Here is a 23,456-nt window from a genome sequence, read left to right on the forward strand (position 1 = left end):
CATAGAGTGAATTTGGGAGTGTTTCCTCTTCTTCAGATTTATGGAATAGTTTGAGAAGTAATAGGTATTAGTTCTTCCTTCCATGTTTGGTAGAATTTCCCTGTGAAACCATCTAATCCAGGACTTTTGTTTGCTAGGAGTTTTTTGATTACCAATTCAATTTCACTACTAGTAATTAGTCTGCTCAAATTATCTATTTCTTCCTGATTTAGTTATGGAAGAGTATATGCTTCTAGGAATTTATCCATTTCTTCTAGGTTGTCCAATTTGTTGTCATATAACTGTTTGTAGTATTCTCTTATTTTTTTTTGTATCTCTGTGATATTGATTGTAACTTCTCTTTCATTTCTTATTTCGTTTGTGTCCTCTATCTTTTTTTTAATGAGCCTTGTAAAAGACTTATCAATTTTGTTTATCTTTTCAAAAAAACCCAGCTCTTATTATTGATCTTTTCTATTTTTGTCTCTATTTTATCTGTTTCCTCTCTAATTTTTATTAGTTCCTTCCTTTTGCTGACTGTGGGCTTTGTTTGTTCTTTTTTGAATTCCTTTAGATGGTAGACTATGTTGTATATTTGAGATTTTTTTTGTTTCTTAAGGTAGGCCTATATCATTATAAACTTCCCTGCCTTTGTTGTGTCCCATAGATTTAGAAAGTTGTGTTTTTATTTTCAGTTTTCTTGAGGTTTCTTCTGATTTCCTCTTTGATGTCTTCATTGATCCATTGGTTTTTAGTAGCATGTTATTTAGTCTCCATGTGTTTCTCATTTTTTCTTCCTGTAATTGATTTCTATGTTTGTACTCTTGTGGTTGGCAAAGATGCTTGGTATGTTTTCTATCCTCTTAAATTTTTTGAGACTTGTTTTATGACCTAGAATGAGATCTATCCTGGAGAATATTCCATGTGCACTTGAAAAGAATATGTATTCTTCTGTTTTGGGAAGTAGTGTTCTGTAAGTATCTATTAAGTTCAACTGATCTAATGTGTCCTTTAAGGCCACTGTTTGCTTATTGATTTTCTATCTGGATGATCTGTCCTTCGATATAAGTAGGGTGTTAAAGTCCCCTACTATTATTGTATTATTGTCAATTTCTTCCTTTAATATTTGCTTTATATATTTAGGTGCTCTTATATTAGATGCTGACAAATGTTACATCCTCTTTTTGTATGATCCTTTTATCATTATATAATGGCCTTCTCTGTCATTTTTTATAGATTTTATTTTAAATTCTTCTTTTTCTGACATGAATATAGTTACTGCAGCTTCCTGTTCATTTTCATTTGCATAAAGTATCTTTTTCCATCTCCTCACTTTTACTTCATGTGTGTCTTTGGCTCTGAAGGAAGTCTCTTCCTGGGAGCATATAAATATGCTTTGTTTTTTTTTATTTAAAATTTTTATTTTTTATTAAAGTATAGTTGATTTACAATGTTGTGTTAGTTTTGGGTTATACAAAAAATATTCAGTCATATATATATACATATCTTTCAGATTCTTTTCCATTATAGGTTACCACAAAAATGTGCCTTGTTTTCTAGCCAATCAGCCAACCTATGTCTTTTGATTACAGCCTTTAGTCTGTTGTCATTTAAAGTGATTATTGATAAGTGTGTACTTACTGCCATTTTGTTCCTTGTTTTCTGGTTGTTTTTGTATTTCTTCTCTGTTCTTTTCTTCTTAGTTTAGTCTCTTTCTTTGTGGTTTGATGATTTTCGTTAGTAGTATGCTTTGTTTCTTTCTCTCTAATTTTCGTGTATCTATTGTATGTTTTTGATTTGTGGTTACCATTGTGTTCATATATGTTGACCTATAACTATATTTACTTGTTTTAAACTTACAGTCATTTAAGTTCAAACACATACTAAAACATTTACATTCCCCTCATGCACGTTTTTTGTTTTTGATGTCATATTTTACATCTTCATGTCTATCCCTTAACTGTTTATTGTAGTTATAGTTAATTTTACAATTTTTGTCTTCTGGGTTTTTTTCTTTCCTTGTAAACTTTTACTTCTCATTGTAGCCTTTTCTTTTCCACTTAAAGAAGACCCTTTATCATTTCTTGCAAGGTCAGTTTAGAATTGACAAACTCTTTCAGCTTTTGTTTGTCTGAGAAGTTCTTTATGCAAGTTGGAGTGTGTGTTGAGATGATCCTGGCAAGCCAGTCAAAGCCTCAGGTAGTTTTCAGTCTGTTTCCTCTGCACAGTTCCTGGATGTAAGCAAGCATGTGTGTGCACTGTTCAAGAGCAGAGTCTTGGTTTCTTACAGCCCTCAGTTAAATCCCACTTATTTTCAAACCAGCTAAGGGGACTGATCTTCCTGGTGTCAGACCCCAGAGCTGGGATGTACAATATGTGGCTCAAACTCCTCATTCCCCAGGAAGGATCTGTGCCCATGTAATCCATCTTCTGAGTCCCCTCCCAGGAGCACAGGTCTTGACCTGATTGTCTCTCCTTCTTTCTTACCCAATTCTGTGTGGATCTTTCTTTACAGCCTCGGTTGTAGAAGAGCCTTTCTACCAGTCTCCAGGTTGTTTTCAGTAAGACTTCCTCCACATGTAGGTGTATTTTTAGTGTGTTCATGGGGGGAGGTGAGCTCAGTGTCCTCCTCAGCCATCCCAATTTCCCTCCTGGTCATGTCTTTTTTTTTTTAAAAGAATATTATAATGTACTGGTTAAGTGGGAACCTGGAGTCAGACTGGTGAGGTTAGCTTCTTACTCTGCCACATATTAGCTGTTCAACTTGGACAAGATACCCATCTCCTATACTTCTGATTCTTCATCTTATAGAGTGAAGATTTGAATGGTACCTAATTTATAGAGCTGTTTTATATTAAGTTTATATATGTAAAGGTTTAAAGTAGTACCCAGAGTGTAGTGCCTTCTCTATAAATACTAATTTTGATTACTACTAGACTACCCTTAAATTTAAGCTTAATAGCAATTTCAGTGTCCTTACAAAAATAAGCATACATTTAAAGCAGGAAGAGTAATCACCCACCCCCCCACACACACACATACACACACACACCATCCTGTGTGTATTAGGAGCATAATGTAGTTTTCTTGGCATAAACAAATCTCTGCTTGGGTAATATGAATGTCCAAAATTTCACTTTCATGATCTGATTTTAATAGTGTTTGTAACACAGGCAAGAGTCTTTGTGCTTCATTTCATATCCTCTCAGTTTTGCTTTGAGATCTAATGTTGAAATATATGAAGTAGTTCCAGTTATCAGTTTGTTTTAAAAACTACTTTATTTTTCTCCTGAGATACAAAATGAAGGTGTAAAGACATTTGTTATTCTCAAAGCTTTCCTGTTCTTTCTGGTTGGAAAGCTTATTTTCAACTCTGGGCTCTGAATAAAACCCATTATAGTTATAATACATGTCTTTCCAATCAACAACATTCATTTGTTTCTTGTTGTTTTTAAGAAATTTTATTGTGCAAATGAGGAATACAAAAAACTTTAAGAAAAGTTCTTAACCTTTACTGAGTTGATGGTCAAAGAGAAGAAAGACAAATATATCAAAATTATAAGCAATTTAAAATATGCCACTAGAAAGAATATGCTTAATTTCTAGTTGTGAATTAAACAGTAAAGAGATAGTCATTTCATTTTGTAATGCCAATTTATGCCAAAGAAAAAAGCTCTCAGTGTAAAAGTTCATATCTTAAAATGGAGGATTTAAATAAAATTTTGGTATTTTGCTTAACTGTAGAATGGTTGGATTTTGGTTCTAGGTTAACAATTTTCTAAAAATCTGGAAATCCTATGTGTGTGAATGGGAGTGGGGGGAGGTTTGGACAAAAGAGAGAATATACTGAAGCTTGCTGCTAATACATTTCTTTAGAGATTGGATTTCAATTTAACCAAGGTCTCCTTCTTTGCTATTCAATGGATATAACAAATCAAAGAATCAAAAAGATACATTTCTCCAACAGAGTCCCAGTATGTGGGCATCAGGTTATTGCCCAAACTAGGCTCTAGTGAGTGTGTGTAATGGCTGTTGATTTTGGCAATAAGTATTTGAACTACATCCAAATTATAACAATTATACATTCTACCTGTCCCTCCCCTCCATATGTTTGGTCAGTATAGCTTGGGGACTTTTTCAGACCCTGTTTGAGAAACTTAGAGCTCAGCAGGCTCAAAACACAGTCTTTCAGGCCTCTATGATTGCATGGACTGTGTCCTTTTCTTGAAATTTTCACCTCAGTCCTCTTAACCTTCTGGCCTCCAGTTAGACACCACTTCCTTTAAAGAGCCTTTACTAACCTTTTCCATTTCCAATCATAATTCTCATAGCAACTGTTACTTGGCTCTATTAGGACATGTAATCAGTCTCTTTTAATTTCCTCTTTATCTAGTCAGTATGTTGCCTCCAGGCTCATCTAGTCAGGTTCCATGTCCAGTTGAGATATTTTGATACATTTGAGAAACATTGTTATATAAATAACAATAGAATGTCTTTCATACAATGGTTCATAATAGGCTCTATAATAATTTCCTCAAATTATTATCATTAGCTTTATATATGCATTTTAAATTTGTAGATTGTTTTAGTGTGATAAATATTCAGAATCTTCCCATTTTCTTCTTTATTTGCTATATCTTTATGCATAGCACAGAGGAGATTTTGAATTTGTGACCCATTAGTCATGTCTGTAAAAAAGATATATTGATTTGACTCAAACCTCTGAGAAGTTAAAAAATCAACTGGTAATCTCACAAGTTGGACACATGATTAGTAAGAAAAAAATTATTTGTCAGCAACATTTAGATGTTGTTAAGACTTTTACTCTCTGAGTTGGTTATGTTTAGTACTCTTAAAACCTAAACACTTATGTTGAACAAGCTGCATTAACTTAATGAGCTGGATGTGAATGCAGGCACAAACCTCAAGGGGCCACATGTATGGTAGGGCATGGAGGGTCTCCTCTCACAAACAGCACAATGCAATCATGCTGTCATCATGTGAACCGGCCTTACATCTGGTTTCCCCTAATTCATACAGCTTATTTAGAGACATCAGTAAAAAAAAAAAGTGTCCGTGGTCCTTGGTACATTGTCTGTGATGTGCCTCCAGGACATCATGTCTAAGGACCCAGAAATGTCTGACTTTAGTGTTCATGCAGCAAGAAGCAAACTCAGCGATTTACCAGGGAGCTTTATTAGTTGGCTGACTACTATATTTCTTAGAACAGTCTGGCATGAATGTTGTAACAAGGCCCTGATTAAAAACGTGATTAATTTAGTTTTGGTTGAAAATGCTCATGATGTTCTGTTTAAAAAGTGAAATGACTCAAAGCTGACTTTTTAGTGTGGATAAAATCAGTGACATTGCCCTAGTAGTACATACTAAACCAATGGTGGACTCACAGCCACGGCTTTATCAAGCTGTTAAGAATTAAAGCCTGGAATCAGTGACAGCAGCATGATCTATGATTACCTTCACAATGACATGTTTCACAGGTTCATGTGCCAAGACAGTGACATTATTTATGGGTATTTGTAGTAGTGAGATTTTAAGAGCACAGGAAAAATTATCAACTGCTATTGTCCAAGTTCATGAAATATAAAGCCAATTCACGTAAAACTCGCATTGACAAGCATGTACTGCTCACAGGTAATAAAGGCAATGACAGTTATGGGTGCTGAGGAGGAAAACTTTCTTCCTGATTAGGAGTACTAAAGGCAATAAATGATCCTAATTACACGGTCAAATGCAATTACTGACTTGACTTTGCATTCTGTTATCTACTAATGTAATTCTTCAGAATATTTTTTCTGCATCAAAATGCATTTGAAAAATTATTATTGATATTTATTATTTGAAGAATAAGGGGAAAAAGCATTGAAAGAGCTGGTCTGTATCACATAATTTGGTTCTCCAAAGTATATTTAAGTTTTTAAAGTCAATACTGTACCATTTACTATTTTTGATGCCCCTCTACTCTACCTCACTCTTCTGTCATTTGTATTTACCATAATGTGTGTTATGTTACTTTATACTTGCATTTTATCTGTTAATTTATTTAACAAGCAATCATTGAACACCTACTGTGTGCAAACATGATGATATGTGCTGGAGATTCACTAGTCAACACACAGGGTGCCTGACTTAAATGAGCTTGATGAGCATGAGGGCAAAATAAAGAGGCAACCACAAATGGCATGCACTAAGGGTTCAGGAGTGGGCACTGTGAGAATTAGGGTGGGAATGCAAGAGGTTAGGAAAGACTCTTTGAAGCAAATGATATCCAACTTGAGGTCATATGGTTATGAGGACAACAAAAGTGAAGAAGATTTCAGGGAAAGGGGACAGTATGAATGCCTAAAGGCCTGAGAGACTGTGTTTTGAGCCCAATGAGCTCTATGTTGAGGACAGTGTGACATGAGACTCGAGAGGTTATTTGTTGGATTTTTTCACTGACAACAAAGAAGTTAACATTGATGTGACATAAAGGAAAGCATCATTCAACATGCTCATTTGATTTGACCACTGTCATCTTTAAAATACCATAGTTTGAATGCATATTTGAAGTACTCAAAGATCTTTTTTTAAAAAAATTTATTTATTTATTTTTGGCTGTGTTGGGTCTCCGTTGCTGTGTGAGGGCTTTCTCCAGTTGCGGCGAGCAGGGTCCACTCCTCATCGCGGTGCGTGGGCCTCTCACTGTTGTAGCCTCTCTTGTGGAGCACAGGCTCCAGACGTACAGGCTCAGTGGTTGTGGCTCACGGGCCCAGTTGCTCCGTGGCATGTGGGATCTTGCCAGACCAGGGCTCAAACCCATGTCCCCTGCATTGGCAGGCAGATTCTCAACCGCTGCGCCACCAGGGAAGCCCTGAAGTACTCAAAGATCTTTATTCATATTTGGTAAGATGGAATTTTTGGTGATGGTAAAATTAAATTTTATCTTGATTACACACTTTATTTTTCTGCTTAAACTTACAAATAAGTCATGTGAATAAATCTCAGTATTCCCAAAAGGGTACAATATGTCCAAGGTATAGGGCATATCATAGAAGTGATTAATCATGAGGAATCAGGCTGGAGAGTTAGACAGGGGCCAAATAATGGAAGCCTTTACCCTGAGGGAGTTCAGACTTTATTCAGGAAGATTGTTACATTGATTTCTTTTGTAGCTGTTTTAGAGAGGTCACCCTAGTAGCAGTTGGAAAATGGAGAGGAGGGGGAAGATGGGTGGTGAGCAAAGTGTAGGATATTGTTATGTATGAGACATGAGGAAAGTCCAAACAAAGGACATGTGGGGGTGGTAAATGAGGAGGAGAGGAAGAACATGAGATCTGTAAAGGAGATAGACTTGAACATGGGAGGTGAGCAAAAAGAGGGGTCAGTGAAAACTCTTGGGATTTTGACTTGGGAGACAAGGTGAATAACAAAGACATTAAGGTTGGAATAAGAAGGATCATGGCCAGAGCACAGATATGAACTCCATTTTGGACAGTGCTAGAGAAGAATTATCCCAGAAGTGGATCTGCATTTGTGTAATTAAAAGAGAGACAGAATTAGAAGCAGTGGATTGAGAATGCAGGAGAAAGCCTAGAATTTGGGTGTAGACTAATGCAGGGACCTTAGCAGATCAATAGGTTACATTCCTCTTCCCCTGCAGTTTGAAACAAATGCAGATCTAGACACAGGAGTAAGGCAGTTAATGATGGAAACATTACCTCTATTACTAACAAAGTTGATTAAAGAATATTTCTGAGGTCAAAAACATTGCTAGGATTTCACTTAGTAGTCAGACATCTTTACTTACCCCTGGAGTTGGAGAGGAGAGCTAATCAGAACACAGGTGCCTGTATGCAGCAGACTAGAAAAAATGAGAGTCCCTCTCTGAAGCTCAGAAATCAGAGAAGCCACTTTTTCTTTGTTGAAGAGGACAGGAAAGAAAATGGAAATGTTGTTATATGTGAAGTTCCGTCACATGACTTGAGGTCATAATAAATGGTCTCCCAGCAATCTTCATTTGAGAGGAGGGCAGAGGAACAGAATATAAAAGAGTAATATGATGATAATGATGATGACTAAAATGGCTAACATAGTACGTACTTACTGTGTGCCTGGTACCCTTCTAAGTTCTTTATGATCATTAACCTCTTTTTTTTAAAATAGAGTTATCTCACTTTATTGAACATTTCAAGTGTTTTTTAATTCAATGGGGGTAATTTAAAACTTCTTCCAGATTTAGTGAGATATAACTAATGTACAGCACTGTAATAAGTTTAAGGTGTATACTATAATGATTTGACTTACATACATGATGAAATAATTACCACAATAAGTTTAGTGAACATTCATCATCTCATGTAGACACAAAACTAAAAAAAGGAAAATATATTTAAAATTTCTCCCTTGTGATGAGAACCCTTAGGATTTGCTCTCTTAACAACTTTCATATATAACACACAGCTGTGTTCATTATACTAAACATGTTGTACATCACATCCCTAGTACTTGTTTATCTTATAACAAGAAATTTGTACTTTTGACCACCTTCATCCAATTCGCCTTCCCCCCACCCCTGCCTCTGGTAACCACAAATCTGATCTCTTTTTCTATGAGTTTTTTTTGTTTTTTGGAGTATAATTCTCCTACAACATCATGTCAGTTCCTGGTGTATAACATGTTGATTTGGTATTTCTATACCTTACAAAATTATCACCACTATAAGTCTGTTATCATCTGTTATCATACAAAGATATTACATTATTTTTGACTATACTCCCCACATTGTACATTTCATACCCATGACTTGTTTGTACCTCACCTATTTCACTCACCCCCTATCTGTTCTCTTCTGGAAACCACCTGTTTGTTCTCTGTTCTGTGACTCTGTTTCGTTTTTTATGTTTGTTCATTTGTTTTATTTTAAAATTTCCACATAAAAGTCAAATCATATACTATTCATCTTTCTCTCTCTGACTTATTTCACTTAGCATAATACCCTCTATGCCCATCAATATTGTCAAAAATGACAAAATTTCATTCTTTTTTATGGTGGAGTAATATCCCATTATATATATATATATATATATATATATATATATATATATATATATATACACACACACACACACACACACATAAATATGTGTATATATATGTGTATATATATATACATATATATATGTGTATATATATATATATATATGTTACATCTTCTTTAGCCATTTATTTATTAATGGGCACTTAGCTTGCTTCCATATCTTGGCTATCGTGGATTATGTAAAAATAAACATAGAAGTGCAATATCTTTTCAAATTAGTATTTTTGTTTTCTTTGGAAAAATACCCAGAACTTGAATTGCTGGATCATATGATAGTTCTAATTATAATTTTTTGAGGAACCATAATTTTTTATGGAGATACTGTTCTACATAGTGGCTGCACCAGTCCACATTCCCACCAACACTGACCAAGGGGTCTCTTTTCTCCACATCCTAGTCAACACTTGTTATTTGTTCTCTTTTTTTTTTTAAAAAAACATCTTTATTGGGGTATAATTGCTTTACAATGGTGTGTTAGTTTCTGCTTTATAACAAAGTGAATCAGTTATACATATACATATGTTCCCATATCTCTCCCTCTTGCATCTCCCTCCCTCCCACCCTCCCTATCCCACCCCTCCAGGCTGTCACAAAGCACCGAGCCAATATCCCTGTGCCATGCGGCTGCTTCCCACTAGCTATCTACCTTACTACGTTTGTTAGTGTGTATATGTCCATGACTCTCTCTCGCCCTGTCACAGCTCACCCTTACCCCTCCCCATAACCTCAAGTCCGTTCTCTAGTAGGTCTGCGTCTTTATTCCTGTCTTATCCCTAGGTTCTTCATGACATTTTTTTCCCTTAAATTCCATATATATGTGTTAGCATATGGTATTTGTCTTTCTCTTTCTGACTTACTTCACTCTGTATGACAGACTCTAGGTCTATCCACCTCATTACAAATAGCTCAATTTCTTTTCTTTTTATGGCTGAGTAATATTCCATTGTATATATGTGCCACATCTTCTTTATCCATTCATCCGATGATGGGCACTTAGGTTGTTTCCATCTCCGGGCTATTGTAAATAGAGCTGCAATGAACATTTTGGTACATGACTCTTTTTGGATTTTGGTTTTCTCAGGGTATATGCTCAGTAGTGGGATTGCTGGGTCATATGGTAGTTCTATTTGTAGTTTTTAAAGGAACCTCCATACTGTTCTCCATAGTGGCTGAACCAATTCACATTCCCACCAGCAGTGCAAGAGTGTTCCCTTTTCTCCACACCCTCTCCAGCATTTATTGTTTCTAGATTTTTTGATGATGGCCATTCTGACTGGTGTGAGATGATATCTCATTGTAGTTTTGATTTGCATTTCTCTAATAATTAATGATGTTGAGCATTCTTTCATGTGTTTGTTGGCAGTCTGTATACCTTCTTTGGAGAAATGTCTATTTAGGTCTTCTGCCCATTTTTGGATTGGGTTGTTTGTTTTTTTGTTATTGAGCTGCATGAGCTGCTTGTAAATTCTGGAGATTAATCCTTTGTCAGTTGCTTCATTGGCAAATATTTTCTCCCATTCTGAGGGTTGTCTTTTGGTCTTGTTTATGGTTTCCTTTGCTGTACAAAAGCTTTGAAGTTTCATTAGGTCCCATTTGTTTATTTTTGTTTTTATTTCCATTACTCTAGGAGGTGGGTCTAAAAGGATCTTGCTGTGATTTATGACATAGAGTGTTCTGCCTATGTTTTCCTCTAAGAGTTTGATACTTTCTGGCCTTACATTTAGGTATTTAATCCATTTTACGCTTATTTTTGTGTATGGTGTTAGGGAGTGTTCTAATTTCATTCTTTTACCTGTAGCTGTCCAGTTTTCCCAGCACCACTTATTGAAGAGGCTGTCCTGTCTCCACTGTACATTCCTTCCACCTTTATCAAAGATAAGGTGACCATATGTGTGTGGGTTTATCTTGGGCTTTCTATCCTGTTCCATTGATCTATCTTTCTGTTTTTGTGCCTGTACCATACTGTCTTGATTACTGTAGCTTTGTAGTATAGTCTGAAGTCAGGGAGCCTGATTCCTCCAGCTCCTTTTTTCATTCTCAAGATTGCTTTGGCTATTCAGGCTCTTTTGTGTTTCCATACAAATTGTGAAATTTTTTGTTCTAGTTCTGTGAAAAATGCCAGTGGTAGTTTGATAGGGATTGCATTGAATCTATAGATTGCTTTGGGTAGTAGAGTCATTTTCACAATGTTGATTCTTCCAGTCCAAGAACATGGTATAACTCTCCATCTATTTGTATCATCTTTAATTTCTTTCATCAGTGTCTTCTAATTTTCTGCATACAGGTCTTTTGTCTCCTTAGGTAGGTTTATTCCTAGATATTCTATTCTTTTTGTTGCAATGGTAAATGGGAGTGTTTTCTTGATTTCCATTTCAGATTTTTCATCATTAGTATATAGGAATGCCAGAGATTTCTGTGCATTAATTTTGTATCCTGCTACTTTACCAAATTCATTGATTAGCTCTAGTAGTTTTCTGGTAGCATCTTTAGGATTCTCTATGTATAGTATCATGTCATCTGCAAACAGTGACAGCTTTACTTCTTCTTTTCTGATTTGGATTCCTTTTATTTCCTTTTCTTCTCTGATTGCTGTGGCTAAAACTTCCAAAACTATGTTGAATAACAGTGGTGAGAGTAGGCAACCTTGTCTTGTTCCTGATCTTAGTGGAAATGTATTTGTTCCCTTTTTGATAATAGTCATTCTGACAGGTGTAAGGTGATATCTCATTGCAATTATAAATGGGATTGTTTTCTTAATTTCTCTTTCTGATAGTTCATTATTAGTGTAGAGAAACACAACAGATTTGTGTATATTAATTTTGTATCCTGCAACTTTACTGAATTCAGTTATTAGATCTAATAGTTTTTGGTGGTATCTTTAGGATTTCATACATATAATATCATATCATCTGCAAACAGTGACAGTTTTACTTCATTCCAATTTGGATTCCTTTCATTTCTTTTTCTTTTCTGATTACTGTGGCAAGGGCTTCTAATAACATGTTGAATAAAAATCATGAGAGTGGGCATCCTTGTCTTATTCATGATCTTTAAGGGTAGAGTTAGGGTTAGCTTTTCACCACTAAGTATGATGTCGACTGTGGATTTGTCATATGTGGCCTTTATTATGTTGAAGATGTTTCCTCTATACCTACTTTGAGAATTTTTATCATAAACAGATGTAGAATTTTGTCAAAAGCTTTTTCTGCATCTATTGAGATGATTGTGTGATTTTTATTCTTTAACATGTTAATGTGGTATATCATGTTGATTGACTTGCTGATATTGAACCATCCTTGTATCCCTGGAGTAAATTTCATTGATCATGGTATATGATCTTTTAAATGTATTGTTGAATTTGGCTTGCTATATTTTGTTGAAGATTTTTACATTTATGTTCATCAGTAATACTGGCCTGTAATTTTCTCTATTTTGTGGTGTCTTTGTCTGGCTTTGGTATCAGAGTGATGCTAACCCCATAGAATGAGTTTAGAAATGTTCATTCCTCTTTAATTTTTTTTCAGTATTTTAAGAAGAATGTCTGTTAACTCTTCTTTAAATGTTTAGAAGAATTCACCTTTGAAACTGTCTGGTCCTGGACTTTTGTTTCTGGGAAGTTTTTTTATAAATTACTGATTCATTTTTTTTTCTAAAAACAGAAAGAAAGAAGACAGGCAGCAAAAAACAAAACAAAACAAAAGCCATATACACATCAAAGTCCTGTTGCACCCGATTTGACAGAATTTAGAAACTACCAGCATTTTCATCAAAGTGAAGAGATTCAGAAACAATAAACCTGAAGGGTCTCCTACTTCATGATACATGCTACAAGTTTCCAAATTCTCTGGAGATTTCTGTTTCTTAGCTTTCTCTGACCTCAGTTAAGATTCTCACTCCTCCATTCCCCTTCTCAGCTCACATCCAGGACTTATGTGCCTCCTGGTCCCTTTTCTTAACATCTTTTACCCTGGGGAAAAATAATACGACTTTGCCTGAATACTAGTGACTATGAAGGTCATTCCCTCCATTTCAGGCTGTAGGACTGGATGATAGCACCAGCATGTGTATTCAGGATACTTGGCCTGTTTTCAAATGTACCCCCCACCCAGCCCATTCAACTCAAATGAAAGCTGCCATTCTGTGGTATAGCTGCTTAGGACTTCTACTACTATTTTTCATGTACCTCTGTCTGTCTGTACTTATGGTTTAAGTCTACTTTGTCTGATATATATATTGTTACTCCAGCTTTCTTTTCATTTCCATTTGAATGTACTGTACTTTTTTACACTCCTTCACTCTCAGTCTATGTGTATCTTTACAAGTGAAGTGAGTCTCTTGTAGGTAGTGTGTCTGTATATATACATACACACACACACACACACACACACATCTCGTTTTTAAAAAAAATCATTAAAAGGGGTAATTAGGAAACACAAGTACACAGAGAAAAGACCATGTGAGGACATAGCAGAAGGTAGCCATTTGCAAGCCAAGGAGAGGCCTCAGAAGAAGCCAAACATTCAACTACCTGAATTTTGGACTTGTTGCTTGGGAGGTTCCCACATGAATTAGTCATCCAAGATAGTCTGTGGGATTGTCTTCAGGCAGAAGGACTCCAAGAGCATTTAGCCTTGAAGGTTAGCAGGGCTTGAGTGCAAGAGCTCTACAGGACTGGGGGAATCAGAGACGCTGCTCTTGGAGGATGCACACAAGGTCTCACATGCACTGGGACCAGGCATAAAGCAGTACCTCCATAGGACCCTGGACTACACCTACCTAGAGGTCTTAGAGGGTCTCCAAGAGAGGCAAAAGTTGAGGCAAAAGTTGACTATCACTCACTGTGAGGTCAAGGGCACTGGTGGCAGAAGTCTCAGGGAATATTGATCAGAGTGAGATCTCCCAGATGACCATATTTCAGCACCAAACCTGGCCCCACTCAACAACCTCCTGGCTTCAGAGCTGGAAAGCCTCAGGCCAAACAACCAGCAAGATAGAACATGTTCCTTAAAGTCATACTGAGGTCATGGCCACCTCAAAACACACCCCTTGACATAGGCCTGCCCATCAGAGGGACAAGACCCAGGTCAACCCAGGAGAGGATAGGCACCAGTTCCTCCCACCAGGAAGCCTACACAAGCCCCTGGACCAACCTCACTTATCAGGGGGCAGACACAAGAAGCAAGAAGAACTACAATCCTGCAGCCTGTGGAAAGGAGACCACAAACACAGAAAGTTAGACAAAATGAGAAGACAGAGAAATATGTTGCAAATGAAGGAACAAGATAAAAAGCCACAAGACCAACTAAATGAAGAGGAGATAGACAGTCAACCTGAAAAAGAACTGAGTAAAGATAGGAAAAGAGATCCAAAATCTTGGAAGAGAGTGGAGGCACAGATCAAGAAGATACAAGAGATGTTTAACAAAATGATATTCCATGCAAATGGAAATGAAAAGACAGCTGGAGTAGCAATACTCATATCAGGCAAAATAGATTTTAAACAAAGACAGTTACAAGAGACAAGGAAGGACACTACATAATGATCTAGGATCAATCCAAGAAGAAGATATAATGATTGTAAATATCTATGCATCCAACATAGGAGCACCTCAATACATAGGTAATGCTAACAGCCATAAAAGGGAAAATCGACAGTAACACAATAATAGTGGGAGATTTTAACAACCCATTTACACCAAAAGGACAGATCATCCAGACAGAAAATCAAAAAGGAAACACATACCTTAAATGACACATTAGAACAGATAGAATTAATTAATACTTATAGGATATTCCATCCAAACGCATCAGAATACACTTTCTTCTCAAGTGCACATGGAACATTCTCCAGAATAGATCACATCTTAGGTCACAAATCAAGCCTTGGTAAATTTAAGAGAATTGAAATCTTATCAAGCATCTTTTCTGACCACAATGCTATGGAATTAGAAAGCAATTACAGGAAAAAAATGTAAAACAACTCAAACACACGGAGGCAAAAGTATATCCTGGTAAATAACCAATGGATCACACAAAAAATCAAAGAGGAAATAAAAAAAATACCTAGAAACAAGTGAAAATGAAAACACAACAACCCAAAACCTATGGGATGCAACAAAAGTGGGAAGAGGGAATTTTTAGCTATACAAACTTACCTCAAGAAACGAGAAAAATCTCAAATAAACCACCTAACTTTACACCTAAAGCAACTAGAGAAAGAAGAACAAACAAAACCCAAAGTTAGTAGAAGGAAAAAAAACCATAAAGATCAGAACAGAAATAAATGAAATAGAAACAAAGAGAAAAATAGCAAAGATCAATGAAACTAAAAGCTGATTCTTTGAGAAAATAAACAAAATTGATAACCTTTAGCCAGACTCACCAAGAAAAAGAGGGAAAGGACTCAAAGCAAAAAATTAGAAATGAAAAAGAAGTTATAACTGATACTGCAGAAATACAAAGGATTATATGAGACTACTATAAGCAGCTATATGCTAGTAAAATGGACAACCTGGAAGAAATGGACAAATTCTTAGAAAGGTACAAACTTCCAAGAGTGACCAAGGAAGAAATAGACAATATGAGCAGACCAATCACAAGTACTGAAATATAAACTGTGATTTAAAAACTTCCAACAAACAAAAGTCCAGGAACAGATAGCTTCACAGGCAAATTCTATCAAACATTTAGAGAAAAGTTAACACCTATCCTTCTGAAACTATTCCCAAAAAATCTCAGAGAAAGGAACACTTCCAAACTCATTCTGTGAGGCCACCATCACCCTGATACCAAAACCAAAGATATCACAAAAAAAGAAAATCACAGGTCAATATCACTGATGAACATAGATGCAAAAATCCTCAACAAAATACTAGCAAACAGAATCCAACAACACATTAAAAAGATCATACACCATGATCAAGTGGGATTTATCCCAGGGATGCAAGGATTCTTCCACATATGGAAATCAATCAGTGTGATACACCACATTAACAAACTGAAGAATAAAAACCATATGACCATCTCAATAGGTGCATGGAAAACTTTTGACAAAATTCAACACCTATTTATGATAAAAACTCTCCAGAAAGTGGGCATAGAGGGAACATACCTAAACATAATAAAGGCCATATATGCTAAACCCACAGCAAACATCATTCTCAATGGTAAAAACCTGGAAGCATTTTCTCTAAGATCAGGAACAAGACAAGAATGTCCATTCTCGCCACTGTTATTCAACATAGTTTTGGAAGTTGTAGCCATGTCAATCAGAGAAGAAATAGAAATAAAAGGAATCCAAATTGGAAAAGAAGAAGTAAAACCATCACTGTTTTCAGATGACATGATACTATACATAGAAAATCTTAAATGTTACTAGAAACTACTAGAGTTAATCAATGAATTTGGTAATGTTGAGGATACAAAATTAATACACAGAAATTTCTTGCATTCCTATACAGTAACAACAAAAGGTCAGAAAGAGAAATTAAAGAAATAACCCCATTTACCATCACAACAAAAAGATTAAAATATCTGGGAATAAACCTTCCTAAGGAAGCGAAAGACGTGTATGCAGAAAACTATGATACTCATGAAAGAATTCGAAGATGACAAAAACAGATGGAGTGACATACCATGTTCTTGGATTGGAAGAATAAATATTGTGAAAATGACTATACTACCCAAAGCAATCTACAGATTCAATGAAATTCATATCAAATTACCAATGTCATTTTTCACAGAATTAGAACAAAATATTTTAACAATTTGTATGAAAACAAAAAAGACCCTGAATATCCAAGGCAATCTTGAGAAGGAAAAACGGAGTTGGAAGAATCAGGCTCCTTGACCTCAGAAGACTATACTTTAAAGCTACAGTAACCAAGACAGTATGGTACTGGCACAAAAACAGAAATATAGTTCATGGAATAGGATAGAAAGTCCAGAGATATACCCATGCACCTATGGTCACCTAATTTATGACAAAGGAGGCAAGAATACACAATGGAGAAAAGACAGTCTTTTTCGTAAATGGTGCTGGTAAAACTGGACAGCTACATGTAAAAGAATGAAATTAGAACATTCCCTAACACCATACACAAAAATAAACTGATAAGTGGATTAAAGACCTAAATGTAACGCTGGACACTATAAAACTCTTAGAGGAAATAATAGGCAGAACACACTTTGACATACATTGCAGTAAGATCTTCTTTGATCTACCTCCTAGAGTAATGAAAATAAAAACAAAAATAAACCAATGAGATCTAATTAAACTTAAAAGCTTTTGCACAGCAAAGGAAACCATAAACAAAACAGAAAGACAACACTCAGATTGGGAGAAAATATTTGCAAATGAATCAACCAACAAGGGATTAATCGCCAAAATATACAAACAGCTCATGCAGCTCAATATCAAAAAAACAAACAACCCAATCAAAAAATGGGTGGAATACCTAAATAGACATTTCTCCAAAGAAGACATACAGTTGGTCAACAAACACATGAAAAGATGCTCAACATCACTAATTATTAGAGAAATGTAATGAGGTATCACCTCACACCAGTCAGAATGGCCATCATCAAAAAAATCTACAAATGATAAATGCCGGAGAGGGTGTGGAGAAAAGAGAACCCTCCTACACTGTTGGTGGGAATGTAAATTGGTACAGTCACTATGGAGAACAGTATGGAGTATCCTTAGAAACCTAAAAATAGAACTACCATTTGACCCAGCAATCTCCTTCCTGGGCGTACATCTGGAGAAAACCATAATTCAGAAAGATACACACACTCCAGTATTCACTGCAACACTATTTACAATAGCCAAGACATGGAAGCAACCAAAATGTCCATCAACAGATGAATGGATAAAGAAGATATGGCACACGTATCCAATGGAATAGTACTCAGCAGTATAAATAAATAAATAAATAAATAAATAAATAATGCATTTACAGTGACAAGGATGGACCTAGAGATTTTCATACTAAGCAAAGTAAGTCAGAGAAAGACAAATATCATATGATATAGCTTATATGTGGAATTTTAAAAAATGGTACAAATGGACCTATTTACAAAATAGAAACAGTCACAGATGTGGAAAACAAACTTATGGTTACCAAAGGGGAAAAGGCTGGGGAGGGATAAATTGGGTGATTGGGAGTGACACATACACATTACTATATATCAGATAGTTAATTAATAGTAACCTACAGTATTGCATGGGAAACTCTATTCAATACTCTGAAATCCCTATATGGGAATAGAATCTAAAAAAGAGTGGAGATATATATATATATATATATATATATATATATATATATATATATATATATATAAAACTGACTCACTTTGCTGTATAGTAGATACTAACACAATATTGTAAAACAACTCTACTGCAATAAAAAAGAAATAAATTTAAAAAATAAAAATAAATAAATATTAAGCCACTCTGTCTTTTGATTGGAGGTTTTTAGTCTATTTATCCTTAATGTAATTATTTAGAGGTGTGTACTTATTACCATTTTGGTGACTGTTTTCTGATTGTTTTGTAGTTCTATTCTACAAAATATTCTACAAAATAGTACTACAAAATAGTTCTGTAGTTCTATTCGTTCTTCCTCTTTTGTTCTCTTCCCTTATGATTTAATGACTATCTTTAGTGTTATGTTTGGATTCCTTTCTCTTTTTTGTATGTGTATCTATTATGGATTTCCCCCCCACTTCTTGGGGAGAACCTCTGCAACTTTGATTATTCTCTCACTTGTGGGTGCCTACCTGGGGTGTGGCTGTTGTCTATACCGTGTCTCTGCCCCTTTTCCCTTTCTTGTTGAGGTTCCTTTTTTATATCTTCAGCAGTGGAAAATCTTTTCTGCTAGTCTTCAGGTCATTCTCATTGATAGCTGTTCTAAAAATAGTAATAATTTAGGTGTGCCTGTGGGAGGAGGTGAGTTCAGGGTCTTCCCACTCTGTTATCTTGGCCTCTATGGGCTATAGCCATTGACTTCTTTAATCCTTACAACAAGCATGAGGTGCGGGTAAGGAAATGGAGATACATGTAAGTTTCAGATCCAGGATTTGAATCCAGGCAGTGTGGTTCAGAAATCTCTTGAGGAACAATATTCAGAGATAGTGCATGAGGAGAATAACAAACAGAAGAGTATGGTGGCATGAGGTGGAGACAGGAGGGGGGTTCATGGTTAGCATAAAGTGCAGCAAGGATCTAACTACAGATCTTCAGCTCCATGATGTGATTTGTATATTGCTGACACTATGAGCTTTAAAGTATAATGAAAAAAACAAAATCCAACAAAGCTGTTGTTCAGCCCAAGATTTCAACATGAAGAACAAGTTAACTGGAGCACTAAGGTAAACACCATAAGATCTTGAATCAATCAATTTCTTATATTTTAAGTTGTTTTCATTATTAAAGTCTAAGTACAGTGGATTCTTCTGTGTAGACATAACCTTTAACACTCAATTTTCCCTGGATGGTATTAAATAGATGTTTAAGTAAACAAATCTAATTTGGTTGCCCACAAAGATCAAATTAATTGTATAACCCTGAAATTTCCATTGCACTTTGTACAATCAATGTGAAAGTATCAGTTGAGACTTAGATTTCAAAAGATTGGGCTCTGTGTGCTGCCTTTGCCTTAAAGAATTAAATAACATTCCAAACCCTAGTTCTTCTATAATGGGGCAAATAATGTATACTTTTTACATGATGCCTACATTGATATGAGAAGGATGCTGTGAATCATGAACTCTGAACCACATTTGGAAGATCTCTGAATCTCATCCTTACTGTCATTGTCAACTGGGGATGCTAGTAAAAACACGATCTTGTGAACTAGATTTCTTGGATCCTTCTACAGTCAAAAATTGGGAAATCAATCAGATGTCTTATTCCTTATGTGAAATATCTGTTTTGAAGAACCTTACTTCTTAAATTACAGGCTTCAGTGCAAGATCCAGATATCCTCACATTGAACTGTGTGCCAGGGCAAACATGTTGAAATCTTTGACTTATTGAAAACACAGCTCCAAATTATACTCAGTGAGGTAATGATTCCCTTTATAGAGATGCAGTGTGTGCTGCTCTTTAGGGTACTGTACCTGGCCCAACTGACTGCAGTATCTTTTGCTAGTCTCACTTAGAAGTTTCAAGATGGTATGTATCTCCTTCATTTTTTGACAGGCAAGTTAAGAATATCATAGTAGACTCTGGTCTCCCAGAGTAATCAAAAAGTCTTGCAGGCATCTGCAATTTACAGCATCCTGTGTCTCTGAAGCTCTTTGACACAAATATCTGTAAATTTTGAAATTTCTGTAATTTCTCTTGCCTGCCAGATTTTAATTCAAAAACAGTAGATGCTTTTGACTGTATAGAAAACTAGCAGCAGTATACAACCTAGGTTTTTAAGATAATGCTAGAAAAAGTGCTGATGGCTGTGGTAAGAAAATCAGAGGGAAAATTGCTTACTCACTTGTTTTATGTGGTCTCTACCACTCTGTGCTCCCAAGTAAGCACAACAGAGCACTCAGCTTCTATTTTCCATTTGGTTTGTCATTAAACATATAGTATCATTAAGCATTTATTCATTAGTCAATATAATCCAAATGCAACAGCTCTCATGCACAAGCAATGGTGCTCAACCACATGTGTGTTTACAAAAACAGGTTGTTTCTGAATATGAAGAATTCTTAAGAAAGAACAATGTCAAGTTTTAAATGACCCAATGTAAGAAAAATCATCGTGATATCATCGTGCTAATGATGGGCCTACTTCGGCTCCCAAGTCCAGGAGGATATTTATAAGTACATATAGATCCCTCACCTCTTGCCCCACACAGCTGTCTAAGTTGGCACAGAGGCAGACTCTCTGGATAGAAAGGCAAGAGGTCACAGAGGTTTTTTGTCCCTCTCCCAAGCTGAGCAATAAAATGTCGTGCTTCCTGCTGTGGGGAGGAGTGGCAGAGACTGGAGAGAAATTGGAAGTGTTGCTCTCAGTGAAGCTCCCTCACATGGAAACAAGTGTCCCCCACAACAACCAACACTTAAGAGCAGGGCAGAGGAAGCACAGGCAGAACGATGATATCATGACCATGTACTCTGTAGGTAGATTGTTAAAACTGAGGAACAACCAAGGTTTTTTCCTAGTTTCTCCATTCTCTCCTCTCTGAGCTTACCCTCTGCTTGGTGGAGTTGGCTGGCATCAGAATCACAAACATATCTTATTGTCTCCATCATCTTTTGGAAACTTCAATCCCAAGTTGGAGGAAGGGAGCATACCCTGTACTATTGTCTCAACCCGTTCTAGCTCCTATCCAGCATCTTTCCCTGATCCAAGAAGGGTTTCTTCTCCTCCTGGGGTGTGGTAAAATGCAATTTTATAATACCCAACATCCTTCCGTGTGCTCTGGTTAACTTTTGTATATGTTCCGGTCCTTTACCTTGGCTCCTTGGGTTACACAAATTCTTTCTTTTTGGAACAAAGTTTAGCTCTCCCAAGTGAAGCTTTGTCTCCAAATTGGGCTTTTAGAACTTGTTTTGTAAGTGTAAAGATGAACATTTCTCCTTTGGTTCTGGGCTCTGTTTTCCTCAGATGATGGACACCACTGTCCTACTGAGGGGAGGGCTGTCTATTAGCAAGAATTGCCACATATGGAATCATCAGTTGCTCTTTCACAGTGTATGCCTGAAGAACTATGTGGAAAACAACATTCTCTCCCTCCCACTCCTTATATAGGAAACATAAGGAGCTTCATGCCCTGTGGTAATTTCAGTTCTGGATCCTCTGTCTCAACCATGTCATGTATCTAAGGCTCTTGACACATCTTCAGAAGAATAAAGGAACATTTTTCACTATTTAGGCCCATCTTCTCCAGTGCCTATAGGGACTGAATAGAATAGGCCCAAGACCAGGCCACTTAGCAAAACCCAAATGCTTACTTGTGAAATTATTGAAGATGAAACTCTCCAATTCAGGGAGGGCTTTAGAGAATGTCTGATTTTCAGAAGTTTCTGAGAGCACATCCTGGCTATGTGACCAGCATTTACAAGTATAATTAATTCTTCTGGCAAAGAGTTAGTGGAAATGTTGATTTATAGCCGAAATCTGCCTTAGGGAAAGAGTTTTAGGAGTGAAACACATAAAATATCACGCAGGACAGGCTTTTCTTTTGCCCTTCTGGACACACACCTGTCAGCTGTAAGCCTGGGCTCTGTGCCAGTTTAAAATGCTGGACCACAGATCTGCTGGGTCCAGACAGGGACGTTCCAAACCCAAAGGCCACTCTCTCTTCTTCTGTTCAGTCTTCTCTGAGGAGCTGGGGAGGCAAAAGTTATTTTTGTTTCATTGTGGGCAAAGCTTTGATCTTTATACACTGCATTTCTATTCTAATGTACCTATTTGTCTTTGGTCTACCCATTCCCTTATAATTGTCCCCCAGAGCCCCGGAATGGGTGCCCTAGCTGTATACTCTCTTATCATCATGTGTGTGTCCTCATAACTTTTAGTTGTTTATAAGTGCTTGCCTTGTGCTTGTCCTCTCCCTCAGCTCATGAACTCTGGGGGTGGGGGGAGTCTCCTTAACATCCCCAGTCCTTAGCCCAGTGCCTGGCACCATGTGCATTTGTGGCTGAGAAGATAATGGGCTTTTCCTCCACTTAACACTCTTGGAAATGGCCCCTTATCACAATTCACTGGAATTGGATATTAAATTTTCATCTCTATCCAGCTAGATATGACCTTGGGCTGTCATTTAGCTTTGGTTTCTTAACCCATAAGAACATTTGAGATACTTTCTGGCTTTAAATGCCTAACAGTCTAAACATCTAACATGTCCTTACATATATTCCAATATTAGCGATTGGAACTTGTACCCCAGTGAATTTAATAGGACAAAACACATTTATCTTTATAGTACTTTAGGAGGAAATAAATGAACATTCTCTGTAGTATTATGCCCTTAGGAAACAAAAGAAGTGACAATTTTACTCCACGGGCTCAGGAGTTTATAATTATCAATAATGTTAATGACTACAGCAAGGACACAAAAGTTCTTTAGTAAAGGATTTTCTTCTAGAATTCTCTCAATTGGCATCTCAAGAGAATTTTCCATTCAATCCTAGAGCGTGGATCTCATTTTTCTGAATCTTTTCCTGGTTAGTTATTATCTGTTCTTGTCTTCGTCTTCATCTCCTTCTCCTTTCCCTTCACTTTCTCTTTTTCCTTCTCCTTCTCATTTCCCATATTCATTAAGTCTGAAGGCCCTTTTCTCTTTCACTCTTGCAAAGTCACACTTTAGTTACTTTTTGGCACACCTGTGACAACACTCTGGGCTGCTTGCAGCCTTGCTAATGTTTCTGTCTTT

At 36.4% G+C, this 23,456-nt stretch overlaps 1 long non-coding RNA gene across 1 annotated transcript in view; it reads left to right on the plus strand.

Annotated features, from left to right (window-relative positions):
- The window catches only part of LOC132597321 (uncharacterized), a 137,051-nt gene that overhangs the window by 69,175 nt on the left and 44,420 nt on the right, over positions 1 to 23,456 (plus strand). The gene's annotated exons all lie outside the window — the stretch shown is intronic.

This window comes from Globicephala melas, chromosome 5 (assembly GCF_963455315.2).
Source record: "Globicephala melas chromosome 5, mGloMel1.2, whole genome shotgun sequence".
NCBI lineage: Eukaryota > Metazoa > Chordata > Mammalia > Artiodactyla > Delphinidae > Globicephala > Globicephala melas.